The 20295-nt window shown below is 37.0% G+C and overlaps 1 long non-coding RNA gene across 1 annotated transcript in view; it reads left to right on the top strand.

Moving 5' to 3' along the window:
- Positions 1 to 13267: 13267 nt before the first annotated feature.
- The window catches only part of LOC116183650 (uncharacterized), a 134824-nt gene continuing 127796 nt past the window's right edge, over positions 13268 to 20295 (top strand). The window contains exon 1 of the long non-coding RNA XR_004148314.2: positions 13268 to 13379. This is a non-coding gene — a long non-coding RNA (uncharacterized LOC116183650). The remainder of the gene's footprint in view (positions 13380 to 20295) is intronic.

Genomic DNA, 20295 nt, shown 5'->3' on the forward strand with positions numbered 1-20295 from the left:
TGATGATATTAATTATTCTGCTTGGCCATTGCAGGACTGGTTTTCCTGGTGGACCCAGAAATAGCTCTGTTCCTTCAGAACTGACACTTTCCATTTAGTATTCAGCTTTTACCCTCTACCTGTCTGCATGAGACTGCACTTGCTTTGTAAATGGAAAAGCTTATTAAGGGCAATGGGAGCCTTGGCACCAGCATGGTTATTCTAATAGTTTATTGGTGTAATGCATTAGGAAGAGTAAGACATGCAGAATTCACAGAGCTAATTTAGGATCTATTCTTCCTTTTCTAATTGTGTCTGCATTTATGCTCTTCTCAAAATCACTACATTGAGAGATTTTAATCTAAATTCAGTGTGGTGTGAAATCTTTTCCTTATTTGTGCTAAGACAGGCAAGTCCTACCATCACTTTATGATGTTTATTCTACTTTACTGCTAATGTGCTGCTGAACCGTAAACAAATATAAACAGGGTTATCAGGCATTAACATAAACATCTTAGTATCATGCTCTTTCTACATCTTCTAATGGACTAAGTGTTTAAATGAAGCATTAACTCTTACAAGTAAAACAGAAGTTTTACTGTGTTCTTTCAGAAATACTATCCCACTATTAGACTTTGCAGTGTGGATTTTGTTATGTTCAACCTTTGAAAAGTGAGAAGCCCACTTGACCCACATGACTCAAAAACTAAAACGTCTTGTATAAATGAATTGACAACTTTGATCCTGTTGGGAGAGGGACAGAGATCAGAGGGCATCTTGAATTTTTTATGACAGTAATAACAAAAGGATTTGAGTTTCATTCTACTTCACATGAAATTGCATAGAGATGAAAAATATTTATTAAGATTAGAAATTAGAATAAACAGTCTACCTTAGGAGTGCTGTGCACACAGGAAAGGGATTCTGGTGCTCAGAAATGACACTGATGTAATTTATTAATAATTTAAGTGGATGTTCAGGTTGTGCAACAAATAATAATTTGCACTTACTCCCAGAGAGTATCCCAGGTTGTTTTTAGTTTCCTTTACTCATCTTTAAGACAATAGGAATGCATGCTGCAGTAGTGGTTGTATTGCTGCAGTAGTGGTTGTATTACAGCTTTTTTCCCCCCTTATTTGAACTAAACAGTATGTATTGTGACTCAAGTTACTGGAGTCTTTCTTTCCACAAGTAAATTAGCAGGATTGTCTATTAGAAAGGAAATCTGTTTTCTGGCAGCAGAGAGAGTTCCTTGATAGCAGTAGAGTCTTGACCTTGTTCAGTCATCAGATTGGCTTAACCTGCATAACTGCTTATAGCATCTGTCATTTATAACAGATTTGAAATGCAGAGTTCTGGGGATATTTTGGCCAGATATGTCAAACCTTAACCAACAATGAGTAATTTCAGTAGGTAGAAGTTTGTCAGTTTGGCTTTTAATCTTGCAGCTGTGTAAAATTAACTGCAGTTACAAGGTCAGATGCAAAGTTTTGACAACTTGCTTATCCTCAGCATATCTGCAAAATTCACTTTTATCAGAAGCTGGAGCTAGGTTGTTGTAACCCATGAAAGAGAATTGAATAAAATAAGAAAACTCCTCTATTTTAGGGAGGACTGTTTTAGATTACAGGAATATTGTTTCCTGGAAGAAAAAGAACCTTTTCAGTTGGCTATTCTCCTGTTGTATATGAGGATGGCCTTGCTTTTTTTTTTTTTTTTTTTTTTTTTGCAAGTGATTTGCTTCACATTGTTTATACCTCCTGAATTTTGGAAATGAGTAAATGAACAAACTTAGTTTTACAAATTATTACAGGGTTCTGAAGGTGAGCTATGGATTCCATACTGTAAGCCACGTTCATTAATATAATCTTTTTTTTCTGACTTGTATTTTTACTTTATTTTGCCTTACAACTCGCTTCTGCACCCACCTGCGTGTCTAACACCCTGTAATCACTGGGCTGTCTTAAGTCAGCTCTCATTAAAAGTTTCTGTGGGAAAAAGTGCACATAAGGAAATCTAACCATTAGGAGTTAGCATAAACATATTAACAATTAACACAGGAGCAGATGGACAATTTTCAAAGGCTGAACCCTTGGCCACAGAGAGATCCAGAAAACCCAAGCACAGACAAAGCAGATTAAAAGCTAGGAACAGTGAAGAATTTTGGCTAGTTTTTGAAGCAGATTTCTAGAGGGAGAAAAATTGTGTCTGAGATATGATTATGATTGTCTTAACTTTTTAACTCTTTCTTAACTCTTGAGTTTTTAATTGGAGAACTGGTTCATTTCTTCATTTTTCTCGATTTCCAGCAAAGTAGGTGAGGTGATTGAGTGTGACTATGGCAGCGTGTTTTTGAGTGAGAGGACTAAGCCTATAAAAAATTTCCCTGGATCCAGCTTCCTGAAGAACCCTAAAAAGTTTATATCAGGATCCTAATTACACATTCAGAACATCTCCATAAGTATCCAAGGAGGCATTTCATTTTCTTTGCAGTTTCTACTCAAAACACTTCTGAGGCAGGTCAACAAAGTAATATAGAAGAGAGTCAGTAAATGCAATTAAAGCCAGATGTTGTTACTTGGAAGGTCTTGTCAGCCCAGATTAATTACTAATTTATTACTATAATAATATGAGTTATTATACCAATAGGTGTTTCCTGATGAGCAAGAGCAGATGATAAGAGCTTGGACTATGAGAGAGTGTGTCACAAACTGCTGGGGCTGTCAGGCTGGGTGGGAGCTGCTCCTACAGGTACGAGGGACAGGTAGGAACAGAAGGCCAAAAGGTGAATAATCCCAGATGCAGCTCAGCCTGAGCTGGGGAAGGCACTGATGGAGGGACTCTCTCCCTGCCCTAGCCACTCATATCCTTTTCATAAACCCCAGAGTGCTGTCTAGTCATACAACACTCACTGATTTTCTTAGATACATGTGGAGTGGATTATTCTGTAAATATATTATAGAAAGGCCCAAAACATTTTAATTGCCTCCTGGATTTTTTTTTTGTGTGTGTGTGTGTATCAGGAATTATGCTGATTAATAGTGTTCATAAACGGGCAAGATCACAGACGCAGCTGGCTCTGAACATTACCATAGTTATAAAGCTATTAATTTCTCAGTGGTATCATTAAAAGAAAAATATTTTATGCAAATGTATTTAACTTTACAGATAATTATTCAAATTGTAGGAGTTACATTAGTGTCTTTTTAAAGACATTTTCCCTTTCTATCATTCTGGACATTTTCATTTGACTCTATTACAGTTGAAAACTCTGTTCCAGGCTAAAAAAGAGCACCTAGTTTTAAATTTTAGTTTCCTTAGCTGATTATATGACAGACCATGACCAGCAACTATATTTTAAACAGACATTAAGATAAAATTAGCACAATACTGGAAGTTTCAGGTGTTTATATCTATTTTGAGCTCACAAAGCTTTGCTCTATTCCAATAAAAATAGAAAACAGGTAACAAAACCACCATGAGCAGGACTATTGTATTTTGCTGTTCATTGAGATCCTAAGTAACCAATAACCAATCTGATGTGTTTCTTACCTTTGCATAACTCAAAGACAGTTGAGATCTCTGCTGTTATGTGCAGTCTTAGTGATGTAATATTTCAAATCAGTAAATTGATTCAGTCCAAGTATGTTAACCCAAATTTGGTAAAAACCAATAAAATTAGTCCTTTCTGTTATTCTCCTGGATAAAATGAACTGTATTGTGAAACAGATTTGGCTGAGGGTATGGAAACAGAGCCTGAGAGACCCTATGGAATTAATGGACACCAATTAAAATCTTTAGAGATTACGAATATCTCTATGTTCAATACATTTGTTCTCTTAGTTTTCAAAGCTCAGGATATTTTTTCTCTTTCTAAAAATAATAAGGATGTTCCTAGTGAAGCATACTCATATAGTCTAAAACCCAATTTGTTACAACAAATTTTCTTTGCCTTTTAACAACTTCTTAGTCATATATTTGGCATATTTCATGGCAGTACAAAAAGTCATCTTTTCTTTCTTGCTGTCATCTGTGTGCTCTTCATCTTATAAGCATTAAAAGAGCCTTTTGGCTGGAACGTTAGATGATCTTTATCCCCACTTCATTTTATCAGTGAAAGAAAACAAACAGTATTTTTAAAATGTAATTGAACTCTAAAAAAAAAAATCTAATTACCCCAGGCAGTAAATGAGAATGGGCCACTTAAATTTTAGTTTGAATGCATTAATATTTTTAGTATAAGTCTATTTCAGCTACAATAGGCTACAAAACAGATGAAGTTTTCAAGGCATGATTTTTTATCTATTTTAATAAGTTTTCACAGTGTTGCAGGTCAAAATGAGTTCTGTAGTTTTAAATTAGTTTTTTGGATATTAAAATCTTAATGGCTGTAGAATTTATATCAGGATCATGATAATTTTTCAAACTTTAAGCATGCTATATAGGCAATACAAAAAGCTGCTCAAATTATTAAAAATTAGTCTCTTTGCACTTACAGAGAAGCAACAGAACTAATGAGATCTCAGAAAATCAGAACATTTGCACAAGGTACAAAAGATTCCAGAAAGCAGGTTGCATTCATTATGCTTTTCATCAGTAAGCTCTGTTGGTTCTCTTCTGCACTTCAGTGCCAGCTGAAGTTCAATGCCAATACAAGGTCACAGGGGAATGAATGGCTTCCAACACTACTTTTACTTTATGAGCTATTGCTCATTTCACCACTTCAACATTGGGAGAGATAAATTTTCTAATCCTGAAGTTATTTGAATTAGCTGCTTAGAACCTTTTTGTAAATTGTAATACTCGGAAGCACCTAAGTTTTACATTTTTGTGCTTGGAACTTATTGAACAAAAACACTGTGTACTGTACATGTGCCAAAGCAGCCATAGGAGGTTTGAATATCTCTGAGTGGCTTGGTGCCAATGACATCTTGAGCAGACTGTGCTGTCTTAAAGAAAAAAATCTAGAATCAGTTTTAAGCTTAAAAAATGAAAATCTCTACTGTATCAAGCTCTTACTATTTAGAAGCAGAATAAAGGGAAGAAATTTGAGTTCAGTGGGCTGATAGGTATGAGATGATGGGATTGCCTGTTTAACTTTTCTGAGCTAACAGTGAAAGGATGAAATGGTTTGACAAAGATCCAATTGCATGCACTTAGAACGTGCCTTCTCTGGGGTTAGCTTCATCTTCCCTAGGTGACTTTGTTTTGAAATAGGATTAATAGGCTTCCCCAGTAGGGAAAGCACATGGGGATTGTTGCTTATGGGGTATTATGTAGCTGAGAGTTATAAACATGATTTATTTACTGAAGGTAAGGTTGGTACCATTGTAACTATGTTCATTTGCAAGCACTGTTTGTTCATAAGGTATCAATTAGGCTCAGTGGCACTGGTAATGAGTAAATACTGAAAGTTATGAGTGCAGGATTAACATTTCCAAGCAAAGGAAGACAAAGTTTTTAAACTTGGAGCATTTAGACTTCAAGTGCAAAATTATGGACAGCACAAAACTTTGTAAATAATTTCTACTGATTTCTCTCCAGTAAATCAACCAGTGATGATGCAAAAATCAAAGAAGAGTTTCTAAGGCATTTTTCTCATCCAAATTCAAACCTTGTCTTGTGTATTCTAAGGTGTTTTTGTTTTAATTCTAAAGCTGTGGAACAGTCCCCAAGAGGGAGGTACAGCTTAGCTTTGCTTTTCAAGTTTGGAGTTCCATGGGCTTTGTTAGCAGTGGCTTATCCTCATGGAAATGTCACCCTGCATGCAGGGCAGAGTGTCCACTCAGTGACAGAGGCAGAGGGTGTGGCAGATCCAGGTTAGGTGCTGATTACCTGGATTGCTAATTACCAGGATTGCTATTGATCCCAGCCAAAGCTCCTCCTGGCTGATGGATGCAGCTCTGAGAGCCATTTCCCAGGTGTCTGCCATTGGCACCCGTCCAGGGGCACACACTGGCCTCTTGTTGCATTTCAGAGAAAATCCCTCTTTAGGGAGCTCCATGATTTATCTAAAGGCAAATATGCACATGCTAAAACCAAGCTGCCCTGTTGAGGCACTGCAAGAAGAAGAGCAGAGTCTCTATGAAGGACAGTGCTGCTGATGGTAAATGCAAAGCACACTTTTGTTTTGCCATGTGAAATTGAGGCATTCAGAAGGGATCAGGTGTAAAAAACCCAACAAACTAATGAAATTAAAAACATTACATTGGTAGAAATTTATCCTTGATTTTGGGTGCTTGGTGTCTTTCAAGCTTTTCCCTCTACTTTAAGTGTAGGGATGGGAAATTTTTCTTAATCAAAGCTTAAAACCAAAGGACATAACTTCTTTCTAGCTACCAGCATTTTCTAATGTGAAGGGAATAACTAAACTCCTTATGGTAAAGTAGCATGGTCAGTCAGCACCAGACAACTAAAAGAAATTCTAGTGTGACACAGACAACTAAACTGTCATAAGCATGTGGATTTTTTAATATCACAGGAACAGATTTAATACCCACTCCAACTCACAGTGTGAGTCATAAAATAGGACTAAGACTATGACTTTTTTCTTGGAGAATGGCAAACTTCAGTTTTCTTTTGGTGGAGTACAGAAACAAAGGGATTATATTCTGTAGTATAATTAACAAGGGAGATTTACATGAAAAAGAAAGATGAAAAAGAAGCATGTTAAATAGTTCTCAGCAGATTATTTATTCAGTGCTTAGAATGATTCCTTGTACATTCTCTGGATAGCAAAATAATGGAAACAACTTCATGACTTTGAGGAAAGAAATGACCGTCAAATATGAAAATACAGATACTTCTGGCTCTAAACTGTCAGATTTTTGATTTGAGATCACATGAAAAGAATCAAAACGAACTGAGGGAAGTGAAGGGGCATTGGCTAGTTTAATCAAAAAATCCTCTATTTGTTTATTCCCTGTAAAGCCAAAATAAGATTACTCTTCAGATGGCAAGAGTTCTCCATGTCTTTCTGTAGAATTATCATTGCTAGATTCTTCTTTAAAGTAAATTCAATGGCATCATGAAACATGCATTGGAACTATGCATTCTGAATCTCAAAAAGAGCATTACATCCCCTTGAAACTTTAAGTACTTTCCCTTATCTCAGCACATCCTAGTTTAGAAAGTTTCCATTCGTCTTTTTCCCCCCCACACCATCCACTTATTTTTGTTTTATTTTGGTCATAATTCATGCATTTATAACAGTTTGTAAATATCTCACAATACCTGAATACCTTCTGCATTTTCTATATCTAGCTTTAAATCTTAAATACCTTACTGTTGAATCTCCCAGAGCAAATCTTGCACACTTTTGTTCTTTCCAAGGTAAAAGCCATCAGTGTCAAATTAAAATGGATTGCAGAATTTTGCTCTTTATTCTCTGTCAGGTATTTCTTGACAGCCTGGAATTTGCACTAACCTCTGTTTGATCCTTGACACTCTTGACAACCTCAAATTGGAAGTTTGTTAAAGGGTGCCAACATATCTTGTATATTAACATCTATATTAAAGTGAGGTTCTAAAAAGAATTTTAATAGCATTTGGCACCAAATAACTTTTAAATGGTGACAACTCTATGCTATTATCATTGGATATATAGTTCCTGATCATATCAATTGACATATCATTTAGCAATAGTTCTTGATTTCTCTCTGGAAAAAGCTGCTGGTTCAGTTATAACTGCACATTCTATTTCAGGAATAGTTAATGAAATTACTTATTTCTCAGGAGGAATTCTCTGGCATATTCAGGTTGCATATACATTTTTTTGGGCTGTAGCTGAACACTATGAAATGTGATGGACAGAATGGTACCATTTCTACAGTGTATATTTCAGTGTGAGAAACAACTCTTGGCTAATGCCTGTCTGCTGTGAACTGTCATGTGCTACACAGGAAAGAAAAATCTCCTTTTGTTTGTGAGCTGCTTTGGTCTTGGTCAGCACAGGTTGGGTACAAAGGCCACAAAGGTACTGCTCCATCTATTTAATCCCAGGTGTGTGGTGTGTGGTCATGTCTCACTTCCTGGGTGCAAGGACAGAACAGGAAAATAAATACAGAAGGGAGTTTTCCATGAGCACAGCATCACCTACTTCAGCCCTGGCAGCTGTCAGCAACAGCACCATCCTGCCTTGGCAAAATACTCAGGCAGAGCCATGGACTCTCTGGAGTCTGTTTTCATGTCTGGAAGGCTAAAAGTTTAACTGTGACCACTTGGAAAGTTTAAGAATCACTTCAGATAAAACACCATCCTAAGATGCCATTTTCTCTGGAGGGGTAGTCCTAGTCCTCAGAGTCTTGCAAAATTTGAACTTGCTTCTTTTTCTCAGACAAATTACCAGAGATTACAACTGAGGAAAGATTGCAAGGCATGACATGGTAATTATTCTAAGAGATAATTAGGAAGCAGAACAGAAAAATATTACTGAAGAACTAAGACAGCTGCATTGTAACTTAAAGCAAAATTGCTGAAACTCACAGCCATAGAGGGGTGGTATTTTTGTGTGTTTGATGTGGAAAATGTAGTCAGCTCACTAAATATCCACCATTTGCTTTTACCCCAGGAGGTCACAGGCATGAGAATCTGAGTCAGGAGTGGTGCTATTCCAACCATTCCATCACCTTTTCCTGAATCAGAATGGACTGTATCTAAAGCTTTCTCTCTAAAGTTCTCCAATGTGTTATTGAAAACATAAACAGTGTCACTAGTGACTTCTATCAATGTTCACTGCCCAAATTAGAAAATGTTGAAAAATCCAATATAAATTCTCCTAGCTGTACTTTTATTTCCTTATGACTACTCTGAATGTAATGGGCACAGAGAAGAGCTTAGAGACTTTCTCTTTGCAGTAGCAAATATGAAAAAATCATTCATTTTTTCCTTCAATCTACTCCTTTATGAATTTAGTCTTTTAAAAAAGTGACCAATCCAAAGAGAAGCTAATTCAAAATGATGGGTGGTGTTGAGCCAGTTAACTTCAGGGCTTGATCTGATGCTGATGGAAGTGATAGGAAAGTGATCCTGAATCACAGGAACTGCATTTTGGCCACATAAAGTGCCAGTGCCCTCATTCCTGCTGCAGCCAGACCCTGAGATCTCTGGGCAGCCCAGAGCTGGCTGAGCTTCCCAGATCCATTAGCAGTGTTAGCTGCTATGTCCCAGCCCCCTGCCAGCTGGACTAAGGGCAGGGAACCATCACACCATCCAGGATTCCCAGATGGTGATCTTTACTTTTAATTCCCTGTGCTTTTGCTCTCTGCTAATGTGCTTTCATGGCTATGTTTGCCACCTATTTATCCGTGTATGTAAAATGAAATTTCCTTGTTTTCTCCTCCCCTTTTATTTCCTCTGGTTGTTTCACACGGTGGCATCTGTGGAATGCTGTAACTTCATTACATGTTTAACATGCAAATTGAGGGCAAGGCAAATTTAAAAGTTCTACAGATTTGTTAAAAGCTCCTACAGTTTACTTTGGAGCTTGTCAACATCCATTAATATATTTAGCATCATTGCAAGCACCTATGCTTACACATAAAAATAAGAAAGCTGTTTGAATACATAGAAAAATAGAAGGCATTTAGTATTCACACATCATTCGTTTGTGAAGTATATAATTCTATACTAGAAGCTTTATATTGTAATATTGAAACTAGTGATTCCAGATAAAAGGAGTGAAGCTGAAGTTATTTTGAAAATATTTAATACTTATTTTTAATTTTTATTGATAATCTTATTTTGCAGTTGGGGTGACATTTTATCACATACCCTTCTTTGCTCTTTTGCACTCTGGATTTGCCTTACTCTGGAGTACCTTATTTTATCTTCCTTTTTCATGGTCTGCAAACTTCAGAGTTTAGTTTTATGTGCACTGTAGGAAGCAAAAAGACAACAGCCTCTGAAGTTACCAGAAAGAAATTGCACCCTGTAAATGCATTTTGGGATAGCTCTGCTAGTCTTTATCTCCAGATAATAGTGGGTATTGAGGAAGCATGCATATCTATAAATACTCCATTTCTGATTTTCTGGTTTTTATATTTGCATTCACAATTACTGGGCAACTTCAGATTTTTCCATGCTGGCACAGCCTAGATTGACTTGGGTACCTCCATCCAAAAGGAACAGAAATCCTCTATGTTGGCACACAGATAATGAAATGGTATGGCAGCAACATCACTTGCATAATTAAGCATCAGTTTATGCTGAAGAAAGAAGCAGGCATTTCCAGCTTAATTGTTGCCCTTGTCTCTGAGAGATCTGTTCCTTCCAAATTCTTTTTCTCTTAAGAGATTTATCTACAGTGTAATTAGGAACACAGAAAAACCAAGCAATGAAAATGTGTGAATATGCAGGCAACAAAAATACTTCATGAAGTGTGCAGCATGCAGACATTATATTTCTCCTTCCCCTCATGTGATCCAAATTCATGACTTTACTAGTGGTATAAATGTTTCTTGTAATATGTGAATAGAAGCTGAAATTTAGAGTATAAAGGCGTACCTGGATTACAGGTTTCTATTAAACTGCATTTAATAGCTAAATCTTCCCAGATGTAGATATTAAATACAGTGTGATAGAAAATGCCACTTTTACTATTTTTTCAAGCATGAGGCTTTGTCCAAGCTTATGGCATCCAAAAGAAGATTAAATCCTGTATAAGGCTAGAAATAAAATACAGTAAATATTTCTTATTTGTTATTAAATCATTGGAAGATAATTTAAAGTTCAGTCCTTTATTCAGACTGCTAGAGTGGTGTTGAAATCCTTAAAGCATTCAGATGGTGCAGTAATTGCACACATCTGATGCCAAGACTGCAAAACTTTGATGAAAGCTGTGTCTTTGTTTTTGCTGTAGATAGATCATGTTCTCTGCTGCAGTGAATTAAAACAAAAAACTTCAGTAATGTCTTCCCATGTTATATCCAAATCTAGCACTCAGAGTCCAATGAGTCATGTCAGCAGCAAGGCTATAAGTGAATTTATATTTGTGTCTGAATAACTATCCCTTTAAGTTTTTAAATGGTTCTTCCTTTTAAGGGCTGCTAAATATGCAGCACTTGCCTGAGCTATATGGACTTCCTCATTAGGCTGATGAACTTCAAAGCAATTGGGGTTCCTTCCAAGTATGAAGGGAGGACACACAATGCATTCCAACTGAAGCTGAGGATAAAACGTACATTTTTTTTTTAAAACAAAATGTCCCAAATGATTAATTTCTTCTTCATCTAAAAGAATGTATAATGTTTTCTCCAGCAAGTCATTCTTTCTCCTTGCCATTTCTGATCTGCAAAATTAAGTTTTACTTGAGTGAAGTCCTTTACTGACCTCATATGTATCAGATTTTCCTCTGTGGAGTTCAGAATATGTACATAACCTATGAATGAATTCTGGCCACATTTTACTGCAGACAAGTACTTAACAGTGTTTCCTCAGTCCTTTAATTTTCAGGCTTTTAGATTTTATTTTGCTATAGTTTAACCATAGTCTGCCCAAGTCCTACAGGTGTAATTAAGATTGGATATCTTTTTAGTCTATTAGAGTTAACATGTAAAAGAGTTTCAATAGAAAGACTCTTATTTTCCATTTCAACAAATCTCATTCTGGAGATGGATTATTTAATTGATTTTAGCATTAAGGAAAGAAAATGCAAATTCTAATTTGAGTCTAGAGTCTAAGAATGAAGCCTGATTCTTTGGCACAAGGTGAACTTTAATGAGCTGTAGTGCAGTTGTCTCAAAGTTGTTTCAGTCCAAATAAAGTGCAGGACCCAGCAGAGTTATTTCCACATGGTAAAATTCTGCACTGTGGTGAGAATAATCTAGTAATTTTTTAATGACTAATAAGCTGTGAGAGTAGGATGTTAAGACAAAGATGGAAACGGTTCCCTTTTTGAAGTTTAGTGGTCCTTTTCTCATGTATTAGGTTATGGAAAATATTGCATAAGAAGAAGAGGAAGGAACCACAGTAGAGTGGGTGCTTCTGAGAGGGAGCCTTGTAGAAGGTTGATAAAATAACAGAGGCTGCTAGCATGTGTGTGTGGTTTTTTCTTCCATTTCTCTGTGTTCAGTGTGAGATTTGTACTAGTAAAGATTAAAGGGTTGGACAGTAACCTGCTCTGCAGTGTTCTGCCTGGAGACAAGGAATGCCTGTGGTGAGGATGGATTCCCCCAGGCCAGCTGCACACACCTGGCTGCTGCTGAACCTGTGCAGGGCCTGAGGATGCTCTGTGTCCCTGAGGGTGACATGACTTATTCACCAGGTCTAATGCTTCCACAAGAGCTGGGGCAGATGTGTGGAGGCAGGAGGAAGTCTGCAAATAAATGCCACTGCATAGGGCTTGTCATGTAACATAGTGAAAACTATTTTCTTAGAGGGATTGTACTCTTATGGGATTTTCAGGTGCTAAAGCTATTAAGTATTTCTCTGTGTTGATGAATTAGGCTGTTAAATTCCTTATCTGGATTTACCACCGGGAACAATCCTACATATTTTGTAGGGGTGTGACATGACATTTACTTTTCATTTCTCGGGGTTATGTGCTACTGTGCGATGTGATGTACTTGGACAGTGCTTACCCTGCATGAGAGGGGATTCTTATTCCAAGAACTGAAAAGATAACATGAATTGAAGTTTAAAAAAGGAATTTTTGCAGGCTGCAGAAGCTGGCATTTTTTGTTAATTTATTGTTTTTACCCCCAAGAAGGGAGAAACGGGAAAAATGTATTTCATAATTGTGCATGACTGCTTACAATTTTGGCAGTGGAGCACAGAGCCTACTCTCCCTCAGGTAATGTAATTTGCTTTCCTATTGCCTTTGGACATACTAAAAATGCAGCACTTTGCAAGAAGGCAGTGCAACACACAATAGATGATCATTTGGTGATAGAAAATGCCATAGAAATAACTTGGTGTTGTATGACATAACTTTACAGAGCTTAATGGAGTATAACCATTATACATGTATATATGAACAATATTATGTCAGTGGCTTTAAGATGAGAGAGCAGTCATCCTCCATTGAAGTTGCAGCTATTTTAATCAAAACACCATGATTTCTATAAAAATCAAGCCTTAGGTGTTCTTTTCTGAGATGTGGGAAGGCCAAGAGAAATGGTATTTAGATGAAGTACATGGAGGACAAACACTGTACAATATATTTTATTACTGCTTCTTCTTTTCCTCACTGTTAATTTTCTTTTTCTGTGGCTTGTGTTCCAGTTTCTACGAAGTGCCCCAGACTGAACTTGATGTTTATCACAGATGTATTTGCTGTAACCCTGAATAGCAGGAGTACTATGCCTTTCATGGGTACAGAGCCAAGAAACAATAATTTCACAAAGTCTGCTAGCAAGAAGTGGATCCTCAAGAGATGTGGATTGCCAAAATGTGCAAAGCAGGTATTGGTGGAAATGTTATTACTCAGATTTTCTGTGGGATACAGGTTTAGATTGAATAGGTGATTCATTAACACTTAAAAAATTAGTGTTGCTGTATAGCATATAGGAAATTACTGGCAATTTGTCTCATGCTGATGAAATTAATTGTCATTCCAAAGGAAGGATATTTTTTTTTTTGCAGTTCCACACTATGTGTTCTGCTCAAAAAGAAAGCCAAGTTGACATAATCTCATCATCATCTTTCAGCTATTCCTAAATTTCTCAAATTAAGAATCTTTTCTTTTTTATGTCTGATTTCATCTAGCAGATATAAGCAATAAAAATATCCATGTCTGGACAAATTCAAGTAGGAAATAGGGATGAAATTTTTACAGCAACTGTGTGAGCAATTTACCAAAGTTCTGCATCACCTGAAATCTTTACATCAAGGTGATATTTCTAAAGCAGACTTTACAGTTCATCTACAAATCTCTTTTGTTGTATTATGCTGTTGATTCAATAGTACAATTACAGAGGATCTATTTGGTCTCAGAGAATCCTTTTTTCTTGTATTTTTTCCATTTTTTAGTGGAAACTAAAGTTGTTTGGGTCTTAATCTACACAAAGTTGGTTTGGTAATGCTTTGGGATTTGTAGTTCTGGTGAGAATCCATGATTTATGGACTAAAATAACACAATGTATTATTTATAACTACTTTCATTAATGATTTTGGCTAACCTGTTGTGACTAGAACTCCCTTTAACCCTTCTGTATTGAGAAGTCTGATTTGCTAATTTTAATCCATCTTTCTCACATTCTCTCATTCTATCACAAACAATATTGCATTATGAAACACAGAAGAGCTTAATTATATAAGTGTTTTTATGATGTTAACACAAGTTAGACTGAAATAATTTGCAGGTAGCAATGTTTTTACCCTGGTAATAATGGTTTTGAATTACTGCTGTAGGAGATATTCAAGCCTGAGGGATATGCCAAATGTTCAGACTGACTAAAGAGAAAGACTGGAAGTATCTGAAACCCCACAGCTCTGCTAGTCCTGGTAATGGGAAATCAGATTTTTCATAGAGGAAACAAAGCTGAGTGAATCACATACGTTTCCTTTACTAATTCTTTACAGTTTAAGCTGTACAAAAATATGTGAAAGTCAGCACAGAAGGTCTGTGATTGAAATCCTTCCCACTTGGAAAATTCCTCCCTTCCATCTTCTCTGATTCTGATGTGCACGTGGTGGGAATCTTAAGTGTGTCTGTAGACACTAGGAAGGTGGCAGTAATGCAAGACTGGTGATGGGAGAAATTGGAATTAAATACCTGGACCAGTCCAGTGTCCTATTTTATTCATGAAACACTACAATGTGCAATTTTTACTTTTTTTTTTTTAATGGTCTAAATTTAATTGACAAATTTGGCAATTATATAAACTGAAATGATGCACAGAAAGGAGAGAACACCAATATTCTCAGTTCATGGAAGCATTCTCTGTATTACTTGCAGAGTTGGAGCTCATTATGTTGTTTACCTGTGGAAATTATCCTTTCTGTATTTCTTTTTCTCAAGTGGCAGCTTCTCTATGACTGTGTTGACTGGAGTATTAAGATATGAAAGGGAATCCTGTAACAGTTGGGATTCAGTAGCTGTAGAGAAAGAGGAGAAAAAACCACATCCTACTATGCTCAGAGAAAAGCCTAGACCCTATAATTAAGATAACATTTCATTTGACAACTGAACAGGAGCCAGACCTTCAGTCATTTTGGAGCTGGTATATTGCCAGCAATTATTTTAAATCTCTTTAGTTGCCAGATATTGTTGCTTTTCTGCTGTCTGGCAGGGCACCAATGATGCTGATCTATGATCCAACCAAACAGGAAGAATAAATTAACAGCAGTGTAACTGGTACATTCTCAATCCACCAGAATTAACAAGTGCAAAAGAGACAGTCATAAGATAATGACTGCCTGTAGGGTAGACCATGTTTAAGATACTCTTTACTGAATGAGAATGTGGAAAGGCTCATGACAATGAGACTGAAGTAATTGCCTCTCGTATTTTAAGAAAATATTTTAAAAAGGTATAAATTCTGCATTTTATTCATGCTACTAATTGAACACCTTGAGTTTTCCAAATCAGAAAGCAAGGTCTCTGACCAAATTCCCTATTTATGCTGAATTTTTACACATTACTGCCATTTATTGTTGAGCATGCAAAGCCATATATATCCAAACTTGGAAAACTGTTTGGAGTACAAATATCACATACTTTTCTGCAGCTGAGGTAGTGTTCTTGTAACCTGGATATGTGCTTGACAACTCTTGGTGGTTCTTCGGTAAGCCTCTATACTGGGGTATCAGTTTCTAGCAGCTCTCAGATTTGCTGATGTTAATGCTCAACCCTCTTTAAAAAATCCCAAAAAATAAAAAAAAAATCAAACAACAAAACCAAACTTTAATTTCTTCCCTCTTAATTGTAAGTGAATTGTAAGTAAATTGTAAGTAAATTGTAGGTAAATTGTAGGTAATTTTTGGGTAAATTGTAAATAAATCTCCCAGGAGCTCAACCTCTGCTTGAGCCAAGCTGGTGCTGGTGTGAGAGAATAAAAGGGAGACTGAGAACACCTTGAGTGATTCAGTGAATTTGTGTTGTATAGAACTTTCACTTCTATATACTCACAAAACTTGTTTTTGTTGTTTGCAGTTTTATTTAAATTTGTTTGTTCTGACACATTTTTTTTAATTGATAAAGGGTCGTAATACATAATCATAGAATCATGGACAGGCTTGAGATGGAAGCAACCTTAAAGACCAGCCTCTCCCCAGCCCTGCCATGGGCAGGGACTCTCCCACTGTCCCAGGCTGCCCTGAACCCCAGTGTCCAGCCTGGCCTTGGACATCTCCAGGGATGGGGCAGCCACAGCTGCTCTGGGCACTTGTGCCAGGGCCTCAGCACCCTCACAGCTGAGGCTGTGACAGGTCAGTGGTTCCCAGGGTTTTCCTTTCTCCTTAAAAATGAGAGCAATGTTTGCCCTTGCATACTCTGCTGGGACTTCTCTGTACTGCCATGACTTGGCTGGTCCTTGTTTCCCTGCCTGTGGAATTGCTTCTTTGCCTTTAGTTTGAATCAGTGTCAAACGTTTCCTGTAATAGTTTGCAAACTGAGTTCATTTTCCATTGCTCTTTCTGTGCTCGTAACTAATGTGCTTCATAAGCAGTGAGCTGGTTGATTCTTTTCATTACTGGGAATCATAAATACAAAATCCTTAACATAAGCACATTTTATTCTAATTTGCGATGCTGTTTTCCAATGAAAAATGAAATGGAGATTTCTAAGTAACATAACAGTAGGAGCAGATGGAAATCTTATCTTCAGAGTTCTAAAGGGAGCCCTATGGAGGAGCCTAATTCAATTTCATGTAAAAGAATGATGTTTTGGTTCTTTTATTTAAATGGAAGGGTTTGATCTTCCCAGAAGAAAACATTTCCCTATTGCTTTTCCCTTTGCTGTTAAAATAGCTAATCTCATCTAGGTTTTGTAAACTTAGATAATGTAGTCAGATTTTTATTTTATTTTTCTATTGCCTTTGGACTCATTGAATGATTATTTTTGATAAGAAATATACTTAAAAAGAAAATCTGCAAGTAGTTTATCTGAAAGCTTTATTTTTATATATATAAATCTTAATCTTTTTACTGATGGATGATGAGAAAATTGAGATTAAACACAGAGTTAAATCATGTGCAGAAAGACTTGTTGCTTCAATGTACGATCATGTTGTCCTTCCCTGCATCCTTATTTAGAATGGCACTGCCTTTCAAGCTAAATACATAAAGTACCACTAACAAGTTTTCACAGCTCTGCTTTAGGGTACTTCAAGGTTTATTTATATGTTACATCTCAAGATCTTGCATCTGAAGCTGGAGTCCTGCCATCTGTGGTTAACTGTGCATTAAGGGGATTGCTGCCAATACAAGTGTACAAGATGACAAGTATGATCAGTTGGAAATTATCTGCTAGGAGTAAGATAGAAGCACATCTAGGATATAGCTAGAGCCTTGGATTAGTGGAGGGTGTTAATTTTCCGTGACACATATGGTTGTTCAATACTTCCCTACTTTTAACCCTCTGTAGCTCTCAAAGGATGTATTTCCACATCCCCTTTCCCCAGCTACATAATTGTAAATAAATAGAGCTCTGTACTATTTTGGAGAGTTACTTCACTGATTAAGCAGTGAAAAAATAATACCCTCTAACAATGGAGATATCCTGGCATGCAGAGAAGGTAAAGAATATGGTTTTACACAATCCTGAAGGTCAGAAGCACTTACATTTAAATCAAAGAGGTTGTGGCTGAAAGACACTGTAAGGACTGGAGTTGACAGAGGTGCCAACATGTTTGCAGTCTGTGGGCATCTTTGCCAGCAGACAATTTTCTAATACAAGTTTGTGTAAAAGCACATTTTTGGATTTATTATTTTTTTAACTTTTAGGTTTTTTTAAATGAAAGAGTTTGGTATGCCCAGAAAAAAGTATTTCATTATTACTTTGTCCTTTGTAGTCAAATAACTCATCTCCTCTAGGCTTTGTGTGTTTAGATAATGTACTCTGATCTTCTCAACTCTACAAGAGCATACAGCCTTTCCTTTCCATGAGACTTGCAGGGCATGGGGCCACCTTAGCATCTGCCTGGAACATGAATCATGATTTGTGTCTGAGCACTGCTTGCTGTGAAATTTTGGGTCACACTGATGGCTCATGAAGTTTGCAAAGGCAGTGGGGTTGGACATTGGCCACTGTGCAGGTCACAGCACTCTGCTGGCTGCAGATTTGCTACACTTTGGTCTTCCAAGGTGGAATCTGTTTGTTTTCTGTTCCTGTTCAAAAGTGAAGTGCAGAAATGCTTGAAGATATTTCAATCCATTCTGAGTATTTTCCACCACATGGTAACTATATTTATGGTTTCTTTGTTGTTGGTGTTGTTGTTTTGGGGTTTGTTTGGAGCTTTTTGTTGTTGTCATTGTTTTAGTAATTTTAGCAAAACCTCTTTGGTTGCTGGTGGAAATATCCTAAGTTAATAAAACTAATATAGGAAACAGGAAAGAAAAAGGCCACTTACGTTGATCTGATAAAAGTTGTTTAAACATTGCAAGTTGACCCATCTTAGACACATGAATTTTGTGATTAAATAAAACCTCAGTTTACATGCATGGAACTTAAAATAAAGTGATCAGAGAAATCAAACAAAAATGTGATTTATAGTTTCCATTGCTGTTGGTGGTATTTTTAATGTACTTTCATTGTTTCTTGATTTCTTCCTCACAGATGATATAAATTAGCTGGTGGAAAACAATAAGTTGGAAATACTCTAATAAGAAAAATAAACATCTGTTGAGCAATGGAAACTGTAGCATAGAAGAATGAACAGTTCAAAAAAGTTCTACACATTGAAATTAACTATAGTAACACATCAAACATCTAAGTAGTGGTATTGATGGAGAACTGTAAATGCACATACTGGGAAAGGAAAAATGTTCTGAGCTTAAACTGAGTCTTTTGCATTAGAACCAAAATTACTAACATTTTCTGTGGGGGAGGGATTTGGGAAAAGATGTCTTAATTGTGCTTGCAGATTAATTTTTCAATTGAGAAAGGGCAAGTTTCATTAGAAATTATCTCCCTGTGTTTACCAAGATGAGGTGAAGGAAAAGGCAATATCTGACTGACATTCATTTGGGTTTGCTTTTCTTATATGTGCAGCAGTCATTTAAGCAGAGTTCTGGGAACGTGTATAGAAAATATATTAGTTTGTGACTCCCTTGCTTTGAATTTCTGCATGACCTCGCCTTTACTTTTCCTGCTCTGCTGCAAAAGATATTGAACTTCTGAGGATTTCTCCCCCCCACAACCCCCAAATTTACATGTCAATAAACCAGTATTACACACAGAGGAAGAATGAAGGAACACAGAAGTTAATTAATCTTAAGATTACACAGGACTGAAATGTAATTTTAGAAAGTGCTCTGAGTATCCCAGGAAGAACAAAGAGATCCTGGCACTTTTCTGCTTTAACATCTCATATCAGTGAGGAATAAGTTGTTTCCTGTCTTTGAGCAGCCAAATCCCAGCCATGCACTTGAGCTGGCTCCTGCAAAGAGCTCTGCTGCCTCTCTCCCCTCCTGCCTGCTCTTAGTGGCAGGGCACAGAGCAGCAGGATTTATTTTATTTATTTTCCCTCCTTCAAGGGGCACCCTAGGGGTGAACATTTCTGTGCTAAGCCAGAAGAGAGGTTGACATGCTCTGGGATGTCTTCTCTGGCCCCTGATGTGTTCCTGATATGCCATGCCCCTATGGGTGGTTTGTCCCAAAGACCAGAACCATGGTGAGCACTGTAAATGCCTCCTCTTCCCCGTTTCTGACAATGGAAGTTATTTCCATACCTTTGTGAACAAATAATTGCTGTATTACCTGCTTGATCAAAGTGCACTCTACCATTGCTGAGTACAGAGGAGCTTCTCTAGGGGATGATTCAGAACAGAATCTTAATTTGTGCTGTCTCTCAGGTGTCTGCAGGACTGGACTCTGGGATTCAGTTCCTTAAACTTGCATGGTAGGAAATGAAAAGTTGCATATTTCCTCCCAAGGAACAGGATGTGGGAATCACCAAATATAATTTCTTGCTCTAAGAAGCACAGTCCTATCATGTCCACGGCAGTGGTTTAATTGGTAGTGAATTTTAAGGAATGCAAGGAATACAAAGGCTCAGCAAGTTTGGTGGGAAAAACCTCTACTTTTTGTGTGTAATAAGGGATGCACCCTACCAAAAACAGTGGTCTGTGAAGGGCCTTCTGTTCATGATGGTAAACAGGGGAAGAAAAGAAGATTTTTTTCCATCTTGTTAGAAGCACGCACACTAACAAACGATG

Source organism: Lonchura striata, chromosome 14, assembly GCF_046129695.1.
Source record: "Lonchura striata isolate bLonStr1 chromosome 14, bLonStr1.mat, whole genome shotgun sequence".
In the NCBI taxonomy this organism is placed as follows: Eukaryota; Metazoa; Chordata; class Aves; order Passeriformes; family Estrildidae; genus Lonchura; species Lonchura striata.